Here is a 17,290-nt window from a genome sequence, read left to right on the forward strand (position 1 = left end):
AACCACAGTTTGCAAAGCCAGGTAGGATTTGCAGAGGTCACTTCTGTTTGCAGAGCATCTCTCCCTAAGCATTTCTGTCTCTCACTCAGGGTTGCCACTGAAGCAGCACATAGCTGTGTGGTCCCCACCTCACCCGGGAACCCAAGCCCAGCCAGGAGCCCCCGGCAGCACCAACCAGCACCTACAGATCACCTGGGGCAGTTGGGTTCTTGGCCTCAGTGGGTATCTGCAACTCTGCTCCCCTCTACCATCCTATAGGTAGCATCACAGGGACCTGGGGGGTGGGGCTCCATGTGGCCCCTCCCTGTGATGAACCCCTCAGCCTCAGGGCCCTCCTGGAACTGGGTCTGGGGCAGCCTCCTGGCCAAGGAAGAAGGAAGGGCTGTTACACCAACCAGCTCGTGCCAACTGGCCTGGGCCAAAGTGGACCAAGGCCAGACCCAGGAGCAAACACCAGCGAGTAAACAGCAGGGTCCGTGCCCACTTCTTAAGGCCCACAGGCTGGGCAGAGGAAAGTGGAGGTGAGGAAGAGATTGCTGGAGGTCTGGAAGTAGCATCCCTTGTGTTGATACTTAGCACACTCCAGAAGGAGGACCTAGCAATTCACAACTGGGAGAGAGGGAGAGACTGGAGTGCTGGGTTGGCCTCTGTGGCCCCAACTCTGTCTTGCCTTGAACCCCTTTCTCCTCACGCCTAGCCTCTCTAGACAGAGTCCCTCTCTTCCCAGCAAGCCCTTCACCGGTGCACACTCCTGCCTCTGCTCAGAATGCCCGCCCCAGAGGGAACTTACAACCTGTGGTGCTGGGGGTGGAGCAGAATAAGGCTTCTTGATTGGCCAGTTCCTTACAGACGTCTGCTCCACAGCCAATGAGAAGAGTCGCTGGAACTCTAAGTACAGATCCGGAAGTGGGGAGGGGACACAGGTGAAAAGTGAGGGGTTGTAGAGCGGCGGGAGAAATAGAGTAACGAAGTCGGGATCTGGGAAAGACACGAGAACAGAAAAGCCGACCTTAGGACAGAAATCATAGAGCAGAACGGGCGGCGAGGTCTTTCCCACGTGGAGCGATGATGCCGCAATAGGGTCAGCCAGAGAGCTGTGCACAGTGTGCGGGTAAGGAACCAAGTCATTCATTCGCTCACACAGCCTGGGCCACCAAGTGCTGGAGGAGGAAGGAAAGGGGCCCCTCAGAGCAGTATACTGTGGTTGTAAAGGGCGTGAGTTTAGAGCCAGCCTGCCTGGCTCACCCACCAGCCCTGTGATCCTGGACAAACCACTTATAAGTTTCTTTGCATCAGTTTTCTCCTCTGAAAAATGGAGATAAGAGCAGAGCTGATCTCCCGGGATTAAACGAGTGACTGTGCAAAGTACCAGAAGAATGTGCGTCAGCCCAGAGGAAGAATGATGTGCATGTCAGCTGCTGGCGGTCCACGGCAGGCCCAGTGGCCGGGGCAGGAGGCGGACACTGTGCAGGCCGGCAGCCAGGTGACAGGCAGCGCCTCTGATGACCCCTCTCGGGGCTGGGGGTTGGCCAGGCAGGCTGGAGCCCTGCCCTTGGGCGCTCCCAGGCTGATGCCATGGTGCTGCTGGCCGGGATGAGGGGCCTGGACCCACATGAGTCACAGGGGAACCTCCTAGCAGAGGCCAGGAAGTGTGTGCTGAGTGTGCAAGTGCAGGGCCAGGGGACCACGATGCGGAGGGACGGGCAGACCCCTCACACCAGCCAGCTGCTGCCTCTGCCTCCCCTCCTGGATGGGCTGCCCAGCTCTGTGGCTCCAGCACAGCCGGGACAAGATCAGACCCAATGTCAAGCAGCGGTTCCCTTTAAAACAGTGGCATCTTTTACGATCATCGTGGTCGTCATCATTGTCATTTCCTAACATTTATTCTGTGCTTAGTAAGCATCAGATGCTATTCCAAGCTCTTGGTCGTTTTCTTCTCTCATCAACTCTGTGAGAAAGGAGCTATTTATTTAACGCTGTTTTAACGTGGGGAAAATGAGATTTTCAATGGATGTTAAGACCAGGGGTAGCCACGGATCCCCGTGGGTGGGTAATCTTTATTTTTTTTGCGGTATGCGGGCCCCTCACTGCTGTGGCCTCCCCCACCGCGGAGCACAGTCTCCGGACGCGCAGGCCCAGCGGCCACGTCTCACGGGCCCAGCCGCTCCACGGCACGCGGGATCCCCCTGGACTGGGGCACGAACCCGCGGCCCCCACATCGGCAGGCGGACTCTCAACCACTGCGCCACCAGGGAAGCCCTGGGTAACCTTAACTGTTGCTGCCAGTCCTCTGGGATGTAATGAGGGCCTGGCCTGCGGGGCAGGGAGACTTCCTTTAAGCCCATTGAGTTCGTAACCAGCCTCTCTGCTTTCTACACCTCATTTTCCTCATCTGTAGAAGAGGCTGGCTTCAGGGGGTCTGAGCCTTACTACTTCTACACCCTCGGCCTTCGTCTGGATTTTCTAATTAACCACATTTCAGGGAGGGCAGTTCCTCCTGGCCCAACCCGACTCCTGGGGCTGTCTTAAGAGTTTGGATCCAAGAGATCTCTCTCCTCTCTGTCTCTCTCTTTCAAACACACACACACACGCACACGCACACACACACAAGTTCACCAGGCCCTTGCCCCTACCCTCATGGCCCATCCGATGCTGAAGGCCCGGCTTGGGGAGGGATGTCCATTCATTTTAGGAGCCAGGACAGAGAAGGATGGACTCAGAGGGAGCTGGAGGAAGCCTCAGTCTGGGGCAAGAGCTATGCTGAGACTCCCTCATTCCCAATTCCCCTCGGACCTTACCACACCAGGTTCCACCCCAGGCTCCAGGCCTGGAGAGCACTGAGCTGAAGTCGGCCCCACAGACTGCCCCTCCCACCCTCCCCAAACCCCCCACACTGCTGGCCCCAAGACCTCCCAGCCCACAGATCCACCCACCCACCACAGGACTGGTCCTGGGCCTCCCGCCCCAGTTCCTCCCACCCCCCATGTACATACGGTGCTGGTCCCTGGGCCTCTGACCGCACCGACCCTCCTCCCTCCCCCCAATACACAGTGCAGGACTCCCTTATCTCCTGTCTCTCCTTTGCCCTTTGCTGGGAGAAACTCATCTCACTTAAAATTGTTCTTTGGAGCCAAGGAGACAGCCACCCTTCCCTCCCCCGAGGCCTTCTCAGCTCATCCCTAGGGTCTTTGCCCAAGATTACCAGCCCCGACTGCCACTCCAATCAAAAAATCTCTCCCAAGCCTTCCGGGACCCCTTGTAGCTCACAGCCTGCAGGCAGGAAGAGCAGCTGGAGCTGGACATGGCTCTTGTAGGGCACCAGGGATGCTCCCCTCACCCCGCCCACCCCCTCACCCCCGGAACATTCTCCAGAAGTACGAAAGCAAAACTGTGCGAACTGGCTCCCCTCCAGCCACTGACCCAGGCTCCTGCCCTCTGTCTGGCCCTGGGGGTAGGATCCTGTTCAGCCTTTGCCCACATTCCAACCTTCTCACATCTTTTCAGACCAACTTTTATTATACCTCATTTAATTCTTCCCTGGCCTCGGGCAGACGTGAGTCTATATCCTGACTCTATCGCTTGCTGTACAATGTTTGAGAAGTCACATAACCTCTCTGAGCCTCAGTCTTCCCATCCTTAAAATGGAAACCCTGATACCAACCTCAGGAATGTTTTGAGGAATGTGAGGAAATGAGTAACAGATAAGAAAGCGCCCATGTTGTACCTAGCACAGTATAGGGCTCAGAAAGATTTGTTTCCCCCGCTTTCTCTTCTTCTTGGACTGAAGCTTCTCCCCCTCCACCCTCTTTCATCTAGCAGTTCATGAAGCCCTTCCGCGCCCCTTCTTCCCAGAGGACCTCCTGGACCTGCCTGCCCTTTGGCCCCTCCAGTGGACTTGGGAGGGGCAGGAAATAAGGAGGGGATGGAGGGAATAAATTTGCCAAAGTTCTGGGAAGCAAGGAGACAGATTGTAAAATGAGAGGGTTAGTGTGAGTCTTGGAGGGGCAACTCCCCGATCTGCCCACCAGCCAGGGCCTCTGGGGTCAGGAGGGGTGAGGTGGGGTGAGGGGCAGCGGAGAGGGGTGGACGGGAGCCGCCAGCAGCGCTCTGGCTGTGAATCTCTCTCAGCTCCCCTCCCCATCTACCCTCTGCCTGTCTCTGAGCCCCTGAACCTTCCAGGGTGCGGGACAGGGGCTGACCCCTAAGGACTGTGTCACCCAGGCCCATTCAATCTTTGACTTCAGACTTGATTAAGCCTGAGAAGGAAAGTGATGGGAGGAGGTGGCGGGGAAAAGTCAGGGTATTTGCTCCCCTCTCCCTCTGGGTCCGGCAGTGGCTGTGTTCCTCACCTAAGGGCACAGTGTCTGGTGGCCCCTTTCCCAGGGTAGCAGCGTTGGCTGGGTTCTCGTAAGACCTCCCTTCCTTGCCCCGTCAGGCCTGGGGGGGTAACGACTCTGCCCTATTGCTAGTCCCTGGGAGCCGCACCATCGCTTAGACCTGCCCACACCGTACACGCTTCCTTCGTGACATTCTTTGCCGTGAACTCTTGGAAAGTGCCGTCTGCTCCCTGCGAGGGCTTGATTGATCCAAGCACCCAGTTCATCAATTTCTCACCTTCTCCTTGAGCCAAACCGGAGCCAGATGATGGGGACAGAGGCTCAAAGCACTGAATTAATGCTCGGAGGAATCAGTCCAGCTGCCCTGGTCCAGGATCCAGCTCGTACTCTGGGTAGCAAGAGTGGAGGCCCAGACTGGGTGCCAGGGCAACCTCGTCACTCTTGCCTGCCTCAGCCTGGCTGTGGACAGCAGCACGAGGGAAGGGGAAAAGCCTCCCGGAAACCCTGGTCTGGGCCCTGCAGAGAAGTCAGGGAGGAAAGGACAGACCCTGACCCCAACAGGAAACCCCTTCATCAGACTGGGGACTCCATGACCTGAGAAACCAGGTCTCCCCTATCTGACTAGATGCTCCCTTAGTGCAGGGGCTGCATCTCACTCATTTGTTTTTGTTTTGGGGGGTTTTTTTGTTATTATTTTTTTGTGTGTGGTACGTGGGCCTCTCACTGTTGTGGCCTCTCTCGTTGCGGAGCACAGGCTCCGGACGCGCAGGCTCAGCGGCCATGGCTCACGGGCCCAGCCACTCCGCGGCATGTGAGATCTTCCCGGACCGGGGCACGAACCCGTGTCCCCTGCATCGGCAGGCGGACTCTCAACCACTGCGCCACCAGGGAAGCCCTCACTCATTTGTTTTTGTTTTTAAATTATCTCCAACATCTAGCTCAATCACCAACAAACATCTCCTCGGTGCAAAACTTAGAGACAGAAATGTACAAAACGTGACCCCACCATCTTGCGGGGAAGCAGGCCCGTCTAACAGGCAGTGCAGCTCGTGCTGTGTGGGAGGTCCAGAGCGAGACCCTGGAGCTCCTGCCTGGCTCCAATCCCATCTTCCCACTCACTCTTGTGTGACCTTGGGCAAGTGACTTCACCTTGGAGTGACCGCCTAGTCCCGATTTTCCCAACACCGTCCTAGGATAGTCTCACATCTAAGGACACCCCTCAGTCCCCAGAACAGTGGGACCGTCTCCACTCTACTCTACCTCCCTGGGCCTCAGTGCCCTCATATGTGAAATGGAAATGATAATAGCAAGATCTGCCTCACGAGGAAGGCTGTCGCACAGATGAAGTGAGTTCATGTGAATCGAGCACTTAGAAAATGTCTTATGATTTGAACAGAGTAAGTTCTATATGATTTGCCTTCTTTGAGTTTCCTAGAAGCAGATCAGGGGACAAGATTTGCCTGCAAGTAGTTCGTTTGGTAAGTGGGGCCAAGAAGCACCAGTAAGGAACTAAAGCAAGGGAAGAAAAGGAAACCAAGGCAGAGAGTGTTCATGAGCAGGTGACTGCTGTGGGCAGCTGGGGCTCCACCCAAAGCAGAAGGCTGGATGGAGCATGCCTCAGAGTTGCCCCCCTGAGGGGCAAGGAAGCTGGGGTATGTAATCCCCAAATCCCATTCTTACTGCTCCCTGAGTCTGGAGGTGCTAGCTCCCCAGCATACATGGTGCAGAAGCCTGCAGAGAACACTGGGATATGAGGGCAGGGCGGATAGGGCACTGCCAGCATCTGCCCTGTGTACTTTAACCACACTTATGATGTGCAGGAGAGAGGACCCTGCCCAGCTGTGGGAAAGGGGGTCCAGACATAAGGAGACAATGTCTGGGAGAGCTTTGAAGCATGAGTAGGAGTTTTCCAGGCAAAGGACGAGGCAGGCTTTGTACATGGTGCGTGCACAATAAATGTTTAAATGATGCCAAATAAGTCGAGAGTGATTCAAATGCTTGAACTCGTAGGGCTGACTAGATGTTGGAGCGCTGTGGGCAGACAGAGGAGGAGGTGATGCAGTCAGGCCTGTGGGCATCAGGAAAGGCTGGATCAAGGCATGAGGCTCTGAGCTAGTCCCTGGTTGACAGGTGAAGCGGAGGGAGAGTAGTCCAGGTAGGAGAACTTTGAGACAGCTAAGGCAGAAAAGCAGGAGCGGTCAAGGGTAGAAAAGAGTGTTTTAAAAAGGGGGGGCAGTAGAGAGGAGGGGAGGGAAAGAAAAGAGAAGGGAAGGAGAGGGAAGGCAAGGAAAGGAAAATAGCAGAAAGAGAAGGGACCAGTCAAACTTGGGAGGGGAGGAAAACAGACGTAGAAAGTCCGAACACAGGAGTAGAGGGAGAAGCACAGAGGCTTGCATCACAGAGGTCAATGGAAGAGAGAGATAACATGGGAGCATCCAGTTCTGAACAGCTGAGTCCAACCCAGAGTGAAGGCATGAGCCATCCCGGAAGACTTCCTGGAGGAGGTGAGTCCTGAACCAGCCAGAAGCTGCTGTCAGCCCAAGAACAGGAGCTTTGTGGAAAGAAAGCTGCAGGGGCCCTGAGAGTGAGAGTGAGCTGAGAGCAAGGCGCTGCCAGCAAGCCAGGAGGGAGGGTGGTTCCAGCGGTTATTACCGGAGCTGCACAAATATTGTTGTTTTGACTGGTAGTGGGGATTGGTTTATTTTTCCCCAGGAACCACAGTGTGATGTGCAGGTTCATTTTAGAACACGACACCATGGGAAGAGCAACAATCTCTGGCCTCACCTTTCCCACTTTTCCTGGTGAGACACACGCATGCACACACACAGACACACAGACACACACACACAAAGTCTTGAAAAATAACCCAAACCACAAATGTCTAATCCACCAACACCAAGGGTCTGCTGGAAATATCTCACTTGACGCAATGGTAAGAACATTGCACTTTTTAAAATACGTAAATCACTTACAACAGTGCCTGGACTATAAAAAAGTCCATAAATGTCTTTACTATTATTTGGAGGCTGAATAGCTCAACAGCTAAGAGCATGGGCACTGCAGCCGCATCGTCTGTGTTCAGAGGTCAGCTACACTGCTTTCTGGCTTTGTGACAGTGGGCAACATGCTTAAGCGCTCTGTGCTTCAGTTTCTGCTTCTAACAGAGGTACTAATAACAGTACCTCCCTCACATGGTTGTGAGGGTTAAATGAGTTCATGCATAGGAAGAGCTTAGAAAACAGCCTGGCTCAGAGTAGATGCTACAGATGTGATCATCAGCATCAGCATCACCTCCTGCCCTGGAAGGAACCAGAAATGACCAAATCCCTGAAGCTTGTGCCATAGACTCCCATCCCCCTCCTTCCCACTGAAAACCAAGCATACCTTGCACAATAGTGCCCTGGGACTCTGAGGGAGAAAGAGAGAGAGAGGGAACGTGTGATCTTGTGCATTTAACAGGAGACTTCAGATGCCCAGAGGCTTGATTCCAAGATGGTGTGAACCTCCCCTTTTCACCTCGAAACTACATCCAGGGGCCGAGCCACAGCTACCTCCCTCTCTACCACCCCTTTTAGGAGTCTCCTGAAGAGAAGACAAAGCCACCTCCCCACCCCGAGCTGACGCTGCCGGCACCAATTAAGCCAAGTTCCAGGGCCGGGGCTGGTAGGCGAACTGAAGCTTAGATCTGGTCAGGGTTAAATCTCTCTTAGTGGTTGGGTTTGCCTGGAGAGAGAGGAGGTGAGAGCCCCTGTGCGCCATTTTCAGGTTTGCCTTGGAGCGATCCAAAACCTGAAACCTGGAAACCTCTCAGTCTTGAGTGTACATCCTTATCCCCTAGAGGGCTTGTTCAAACACAGGTTGTTGTCCCCACCCCCCAAGTGTGTGACTTCTAAGACAATTTGCTTTTCCAGCCAGTTCTTATGCTGAGGCTGCCGGTCCAGGAAGCACCCTTTAAGGACCAGGTATAGGTTTAGGAGCTTGAGCCTAGACAGACCTTTGTCTGAATCCCAGTTCCACTCCGAGGAGCTGTGTGACCTTGGCCAGGTCACAACCTCTTGGGCCACAGCCTCCCCACTTCTAAAACTGGGGCTCTAATACCTGCTCTCAGGATGGCCCTGAGGGTTCCATGAGGACAGGACATGGAGGCAAAGCCACCAGCACAACGTCTGTCTGGCCCCACGAAGTATACCCTGTGTCTATTGTTATTGATATTATTCCCCCAGTGGCTGGGATGGGTGAGTTGCCTCCAGGATCTTCTCTTCCTCAGCGATGCACCCCCAATCATTAGATGGGCGCAAGGCTGCACAGAATAAAGACCACATTTCCCAGGCTCCTTTGAGACAGTGTAGCCTTATGATAAGTACTGACTAATGGGTTGTGCATTAAAAGGGATATTGGTTTGCGACTGAAACAAGAGATGCAAAATAGTAGTGACCCAAGTAACGGAGAAATGTATTTATTTCTCATGTAAATGCCTGATAGGTGGTCTATGGCCCTTCTATCTTGTTGCTCTCTCATTCTCAATAGAAGACCTTTATCTCATCATATAGGATGGCTGCTCCAGCTCCTGCCATCACATCCACATCCCAGAGAGTGGGAAGGAGAGAAAAGGGAAAGGAAGATCAAACTTCTTCCCTTTAAGGTCACAATTAGTGGCTGTAAGTATCATTTCTACTCACAGTCTATTAGCCAGATGTTAGTCACATGACCACATCTACCTGCATGGGAGGCTAGGAAATGTAGTCTTTAGAGGAGCAGCTACGGGACCAGTCAAACATGCTATTACTATGTAAGAAGGGGAGAATGGCTACAGTGCTTGCAACAGGATAGAGTCAGAAGTTGTGTGTACAACCTCTGGGAATTGTCCTTGAAGAAAGGGAGTATTCCCTTTTTCAGCCTTCCTTCTTCCTGTTTTGGAAGGTAGGTGTGATGGTTGAAGCTTAAACAGCCCTCTTGGACTGTGAGATAAAAGCTGTGTTAAGGTAGGAAATCGATTACGTAGGAGGGCCTGTGTCCCCATCAATCGTGGCGCTGCCGTACCAGCCCTGAGCTGCTTCCGCTGGATTTTGTTTACATGAGAGAGAAGTATTTACCTCATTTAGCACACCGTTACTTGGGATTTTCTGTCAATGGCAGCTAAACCTAATCTGAACCGATAACCTTCTTCCCAGCTAACTGAACTACTCCTCTCTCTAGCTCACAGTCCTCAAATGATCAGTTGTCACACGTTCTGGGAAATGGGAGGGAAGGGGGGGAACTCATGGGAAGTTCTAATATTTTACTGAGCTTTTAGCTGTGTACCCCGGCCCTGTGTTGCTTGTTGTGTAGCCTGAAGAACATAGTCCCAATTCTTCTTGCCTCCCTGGATCCCTGCCCTTTGTCATATGACTTTGCAATGACGTCTATGGACCATGAACAACAAAATGGAGTCATTTATGTCACAGAGTCTATTTTCGTATTTTCTTTTTCTTTTCTTTTCTTTCTTTTTTTTTTTTTTGCCACACTGCTCTGCTTACAGGATCTTAGTTTCCCGACCAGGGATTGAACCCAGGGCCACGGCAGTGAAAGCCCCGAGTCGTAACCACTGGACCACCAGGGAATTCCCTCACAGGGTCTAAAATGGAGCTGGGAGGCCATTAAGGAGGTGGACCTTCCACACATGCATATTAATGTGCATTAATAACAATGCACATGATTTTGCATTTTGAATGCAAAATAAACTTTTGACCCTGTTACCCTGAGACCACCTGGAACTTTTCTTCTTTACTCCCTAGAGACAGCGGCTTAGCAAAGAATCTGCTGCCCACAGGCGACTGAATGCCTGTGGGCACCACCCATAGTTCTGTAAAGATAACGTATATAACTTCTTCCGGAATGTCTTTGTCTATTGCCTTTATAAACCCCTGCCATTTTCTATTTCCCTCGGGGCACATTGGAGTTGCTCCTTGAATCAACGCCTCCCAAACTGCAATTCTTTTTTTTTTTTTTTTTTTTTAGAGACGGGGTCTCGCTATGTTGCCCAGGCTGGAGTGCAGTGGCTATTCACAGGCGCGATCCCACTACTGATCAGCACGGGAGTTTTGACCTGCTCCGTTTCCGACCTGGGCCGGTTCACCCCTCCTTAGGCAACCTGGTGGTCCCCCGCTCCCGGGAGGTCACCATATTGATGCCAAACTTAGTGCGGACACCCGATCGGCATAGCACACTACAGCCCAGAACTCCTGGGCTCAAGCGATCCTCCTGCCTCAGCCTCCCGAGTAGCTGGGACTACAGGCGCGCGCCACCGCGCCCGGCGAAACTGCAATTCTTAAGACCCCAAATCAACTCTTTTTCTTGCTGTCTTCTGCATTTCTTGGTCCACACTTGTCAGGCTGACTATACAGGCTTGGTCATGTGGCTTGCTTTGGCCAATGGGACGTTAGCAAATGAGATGCCAACCAAGGCTCAAAAGGCGCTTGTGAGTCTGTTTGCTTTCTCTCTCTCTACCCTTAGCCATGACAACATTTCTGGCCTAAGCTGCCGGAGGAAGAGAGGCACACGTGGAGCCAGGCATTTTATTTCAGAAACAATAACCAAGGCTCAGAGGCCATGAACTGCCCATGGGCACCCTTAGTAGAAAATGGGAAAAGAAATGAAACTACAACTTCCTCAATACTTCCTACCTGCCTGATGTATTTATTCATTTTAGTGAGGTGGTAATGCTGGGGCCAGGGTTCAAACCAGCCTCCAGCCTGACTTCAAAGCCCTGGTGTGCACACCACTCCACAGTGCCTCCAAAGACAAACCCTGACCCAGCTTCCTCACCTGGCCACACCCCTCCCCCAACTCCAGGGAGGAATCAGACACCAAAGTGTCTCTCTCTGAGGACAGACCTCCATGTTGCTAAGTCCAGGTGTCTTAGCTCTGGCAGCTACAAAAAATGCCATAGACTGGATGACATATAAACAACAGAAATTCATTTCTCACAGTTCTGGAGGCTGGGAAGTCTGAGATCAAGGGGCCTGTGTCTGGTGGGTGCCCACTTCCTGGTTCTTATAGAGCCAGCTTCTCACTGTATCCTCACATGGTGGAAGGGGAGAGGGAGCTTTCCCCTTGATAAGGGCACTAATCCCATTCATGTGGGCTCCACCCTCATGACTAAGTACATCCCAAAGCCCTCACCACCTAATCCCATCACCTTTGGAGTTAGGATTTCAACAAATGAATTTTGAGGGGACACAGACATTCAGACCACAGCACCAGCTACACTTTCCAGCCTCATCTTACTTGCTCCTCTCAGCTGCTCAGCATCTGTGTGCCTGCACTCTCCTGGATTTCCTCCTGCCCACCTGGCCACACCTTTCAGGTGTAGCAGGAGAGTCTGTATTTTTTTCCTTCTTTTATTCTTTCCTTCCTTCTTTCCTTTCTTCCTTCTTTTCTGAAATGGAGGACAACTGACCTTCTTTGTGAGACAAAGGGTCACTTCTGGAGAACATAGAGTTACTCAAAAGTACGGGCTTCCCTGGGGGCGCAGTGGTTAAGAATCTGCCTGCCAATGCAGGGGACACAGATTCGAGCCCTGGTCCGTGAAGATTCCACATGCCAAGGAGCAACTAGGCCCGTGCACCATAACTACTGAGCCTGCGCTCTAGAGCCCGCACACCACAACTACTGAGCCCACGTGCCACAACTACTGAGCCTGTGCTCTAGAGCCTGTGAGCCACAACTACTGAGCCCATGTGCAGCAACTACCAGGCACCAAGAGCCTGTGGTCCCCAACAAGAGGAGCCATCGCAATGAGAAGCCTGTGTACCGCAAAGAAGAATAACCCCCTTCTCGCTGCAACTAGAGAAAGCCCGCATGCAGCAGCAAAAGACCCAATGCAGCCAAAAATAAACAAATAAAATTTAAGAGAAAAAAAAAAAAGTAGAGCAACTGGGCATCCACTGTTCTGAATTTAGGAGAGGAGGTGGGTCAATTTGTGTAAATTCTTAGAGATATTTAGGGAGAGGAATGTATTGTACCAGTTTACAATAGTGACCTGTGGCCGTGAGATTTGTGGGCAGATTGGACAAAAAGGCTACAGTTCTCTCCTCTGCAATGCTTTAACCTCAGGACTTAGCCCTTTGGGACCTAGTAAACCCCTGAGAGTATTGTCGGCTGTAGATAAGGGTGTTCCAAATGGAGATAATGGAGTTCCTGTTGTAGGGCCAGTGGAGACTGAAGGCTTTAATTGGAGTCTGATCTGCCAGCCCATGACTATCTGTAAATCTGAAACTTTATATCCATTAAACAATAACTCTCTATTTTCTCCTCCCCGGAAGCCCCTGGAAACACCATTCTCCTTTCTGTCTCCATGATTTGACTACTCTAACTGCTTCATGTAAGTGGAGTTATACAGTATTTGTCTTTTTATGACTGGCTTATTTCACTTAGCGTAATGTCCTCAAGTTCCGTCCATGTTGTAGCATATTGCAGAATCTCCTTCCTTTTGAAAGCTGAATGAGATTCCATGGCGTGTATATACGACATTTTGCTTATCCATTCATCCGTCAACGGATGCTTGGGTTGCTTCCACATGTTGGATATTGTGAATAATGCTGTTATGAACATGGATGTACACCTATATCTTTGAGACCCTGCTTTCAATTATCTTGGGTATGTATCCAGAATTGGAATTGCTAGATCCCATGGTAATTCGATATTTAGTTTTTGTGTTTTTTTGTGTTTTTTTGCGGTACACGGGCCTCTCACTGCTGTGGTGTCTCCCGTTGCGGAGCACAGGCTCCAGATGCACAGGCTCAGCGGCCATGGCTCACGGGCCCAGCCGCTCGCGGCATGTGGGATCCTCCCGGACCGGGGCACAAACCTGCATCCCCTGCATCAGCAGGCGGACTCTCAACCACTGCGCCACCAGGGAAGCCCCCGATGTTTAGTTTTTAAAGAGACCATTATACTGTTTTTCACAGTGACTGTATCATTTTATATTCCCACCAACAGGGCACAAGGGTTCCAATTTCTCCACATCCTCATCAACATGGTTGTTTTCTGGGTTCCTAATGGGTATGAGGTGGTACCTCATTGTTGTTTTGATTTGCATTTCCCTAATGACTAGTGACGTTGAGCATCTTTCATGTACCTGTTGGCCTACCTGGAAAATTGTCTATTCAGGTCCTTTGCCCACTTCTATTGGGTTATTTGTTTCTCTGTTATTGAGTTGTATGAGTAGATCCTAAGAGTTCTCATCACAGGGAATGAGAACTTTTTTTGTTGGGGGGGGAGTATCTATATAAGATGCTGGATGTGAACTAAACATATCGTGATAATCATTTCACAGTATACGTAAAGTCAAGTCATTATGCTGTAAACCTCAAACTTACCCCATGCTGTATGTCCATTATACCTCAAAACTGGGGGAAAAAAACAAAGTGAAATGGGTTTTGAGAAGCATCTGGGAGAAAGGAATAGTGGGTCCTGGGGCTGCTTGGGCATAGGGGAGCGGGAAGCAGCAGCTCCCTGGCTCTCACAGCACCTCCTCCTTGGGGTTTCCCCAGATTCTGGCAGGCAGCACCCCACAGCCTCTGCCAGGAGCTACTGTGCCCCATGTGCATGCCTGTCAAGTGGCCGGACCCATGGGCAGGACACGGCCTCCTGGAACCAGATGTGGCGGACACCCCCGATGGTCCATGGATGCATCAACGGCCTTAATCCACACGTGCAATCCCTCTTTGGTCTCTCCGCGAGGGAGAACTGCAGTGCCTTGTACCCAGGGCAGCAGATCCCCGACCCTTCACCCACCTGCCTGCACCCTCGGTGGCCGAGAGACCACTGACCTCCAGCTGGAACACCTGGGTAAGAGAGAACGGGAGGGACGGAGAGCCTTCTTGCACATCCTCGGCTGGGTGGTGAGTCTGCAGTAGGACTGAGCCTGAGGCCACCTGGGCCCCTGTGCCACTCGCTCTGGGCTCCCACCACTGGCACCACTGGGTGCAGGACCGCAAAGCCAAAGGGTAAATGTGCCCCATCTTCTTGCAACACCCATTAGACTTCAAAGAATGTGGGGAAGATAAGAACACTGTCGTATTAAACACGGATACGATGGAGTAGAACGAAGCATTTATATGTGGGTTTTAGGTAGAAGGCTTGAGATCTGCTAGGGCCTCGGGCAGGCTATTTTGAGCCAAGGCCCTGGGGGGAAGGAGATCTGGCCCCTTTGGGTGCCACTTTGGTGGGAAATTTTGAGAAAGATCAACGTTATCTAACACCCACGGTCCCGAGGACAGTCTCCGCCAACAGTAGATGCCAGGTGTCACCTGGATGAGCTTCCTTCAGGGCCGACAATGTCAGGGACCGTGGAAATGTTGGCTGACGTTCGCCTTCCCAGCACCGGCCGGTGACCAGCAAACCATCCCCGTTAGGTCTCCCTCTGGACGAAGAGCCAGCCAGTTCTCTGGCCTCAGGCTCCCACTGAGGGCGGAGCCAGAGGAGCCCGGGGCGGGGGGGGGGGGGGGGGGCTTCTCTCAGCCGTCAGCAGCAGGGGCGGGAGGGCGGTCGGCCAGACCTCGCCCCATGGGTTTGGACTCTGGTTTCACCGAGGTGCCCGATTCTGCCACCTTTGCTCCCTGGTCAATGAGTAGCAGAGTGGTTCTCGGATGGAACCGGGGACCAAAGGGCAGGGCAGGAATGGAAATGTTGTGGGATGACTGGGGGAGACAGATGAGGAAAGGGTTGCAGGCGTTGGTGGTCTGACTGGGAGAGGGGAAAGGAAAGAGGAGGAAGGAATACAGGAGAGAGATGAGAGACTCCATGTCTGAGCATCTTCCTCTGATGTGAGAGGAGCCCCAGGAGGGGACACCAGGCACCTAGTCTGTTCCCGACAGTGGGTCCAACTGTACCTCTGAAGAGGCACCCAGTGACCTGCGGCTACAGGGGACAGAAAATGAGAGCTGGTCACTCCTCCCAGGAGGCCCCTGATAGGAGGGGGAGACACAGCCCTGCCCTCAGGGAGCCCCAGTCTGAGGGGAGATAGAGCCGTGTCCCCAGGAAGCCTGGCTGTGCCCTCAGAGAGCCCGCAGTCTGAGAGGGGTCCCTCCATAGGGCCCTTGCCCATCCCACCACAGGTATTTCTGTGGCATTCCCCTGTAAACAGAATTGGGAAATCCCAGGAACTGCAACACGTTTAATCACCCTCGTTTACTGTCCTTCCCTGGGTGACTCAGCGGTAGGAAAATCACTGCTGAGTGAACCTGGAATGAAATCCGAAAGGGAGAGTGATGAGAGAGCCTGCTATTGGCACAGCTCCTGCAGCTGCCTGCCGCCTCCATGCCAGGGACTGCTCTCAGCCGGTCACCGGCAGCCACTGAAGCCGCTAACGGGGCCAATTGTGTGGGGTGGGGGCAGGAGGACGTCCAGCCCCTGGGGACTAGGGCTAGGCCTCAAATCCAGGCAGGGACCAGTGCACAGCAGTGGAAGTCTGGGGGGTCTGAGGGGAATCACTCACTGCCTAGGGCTTCTGACTTCTGTCCTTTCAGACAGACACCAAGTCCCCTCAGCGGGAAGAGCCTCCCTTTCCCTCCAGGGTGCCACATCCTGCTCTCCTTCAGCCTCATCTGCCTCCTCAGAGCTGCCACCACGCCCTCTGTCTGGGCCCCCTTGCTATCCCCTGACTGATTTGGCGTAGGTGGGAGTTTGTGTCTTTTTTTCTTATCTTAGACCCTCAAGCCTCGAGATTAGGTGTTTTAACTACAGCAGGATGGGCTCAGTCCTTAGGAAAACATGAATGAACGAAGGAATGAATGAATGAACAAATGAAACTAGAACCCAGCCTGTTTTCTTGGTAGAAGCAAGAGGTCAGGGAGCGCCCAGCCCTACTGCCTTTCCCTGGGAAGGGGGAGGGAGACCTCCCTGAGCTGAAGGGGCCTTAGAAATTTCCTGAAACTGAGGTCCTGAAAGGGGAAAGGCCCTGCACCAGGGTCCACTGTCTCCGTCCCTCTGCCTGACTCTTCAGCCCTGTCCCTGGACCCTGGGCTCTGGACCAGGCTGACACCCAGAGAGAGACATGCTGTTCTGTTCTCACTCCCGCGGTTAGGGCGGTGTGGCCACGGCAGTGGCTGACCGGCTCCACCCAGTGTAGGCACATTTCATCACCTAGAAAGCCTGGCCAAAGCTTGCAGCTTCTGAGGCCCAGTGAAAGCTGTGCTTTGCACATACCAAGGCACCCGGTCCCCATTCCAAATTTTCTGCAAGCCCCCAGGACATTCCAGCCCTAGCCGGCAGCGAGGGCAGGGCTGCCTGGTTACACTTCACCTGCCAAGGCAGCTCCTGGAGTCACTGCAGCCTGGGGGTTCTGGCATAGACTACTCTGGAGGAGTCCTGCCCAGTTTTCGTCTGCCCTCCAACGGTAACAGTGTTTGGAGATGATCATAAAAATTACTATTCTAATACCGAATCACCGTGTTGTGTAACAGGAATTAACATAGTGTTGTAGGTTTAATTACCCTTCAAAAACAAACTCATAGAGGGACTTCCCTGGCAGTCCAGTGGTTAGGACCCTGTGCTTCCACTGCAAGGGGCACAGGTTGTTTCTTTTTTTTTAATAAATTTATTTATTTATTTATTTTTGGCTGTGTTGCGTCTTCGTTACTGCGCGCAGGCTTTTCTCTAGTTGCGGCGAGCGAGGGCTACTCTTCTTTGCGGTGCGCGGGCTTCTCATTGCAGTGGCTTCTCTTGTTGCAGAGCACGGGCTCTAGGCACGCGGGCTTCAGTAGATGTGGCACGCGGGCTCAGTGGTTGTGACGCATGGGTTTAGTTGCTCCGCGGCATGTGGGATCTTCCCGGACCAGGGCACGAACCCGTGTCCCCTGCATTGGCAGGCGGATTCTTAACCACTGAGCCACCAGGGAAGTCCGGGGCCACAGGTTTGATCCCTGGTCGGAGAACAAAGATCCCACAAGCCTCACGGTGTGGCAAAAAAA

This window comes from Grampus griseus (assembly GCF_964374135.1).
Source record: "Grampus griseus genome assembly, chromosome: 10".
Lineage (NCBI taxonomy): Eukaryota > Metazoa > Chordata > Mammalia > Artiodactyla > Delphinidae > Grampus > Grampus griseus.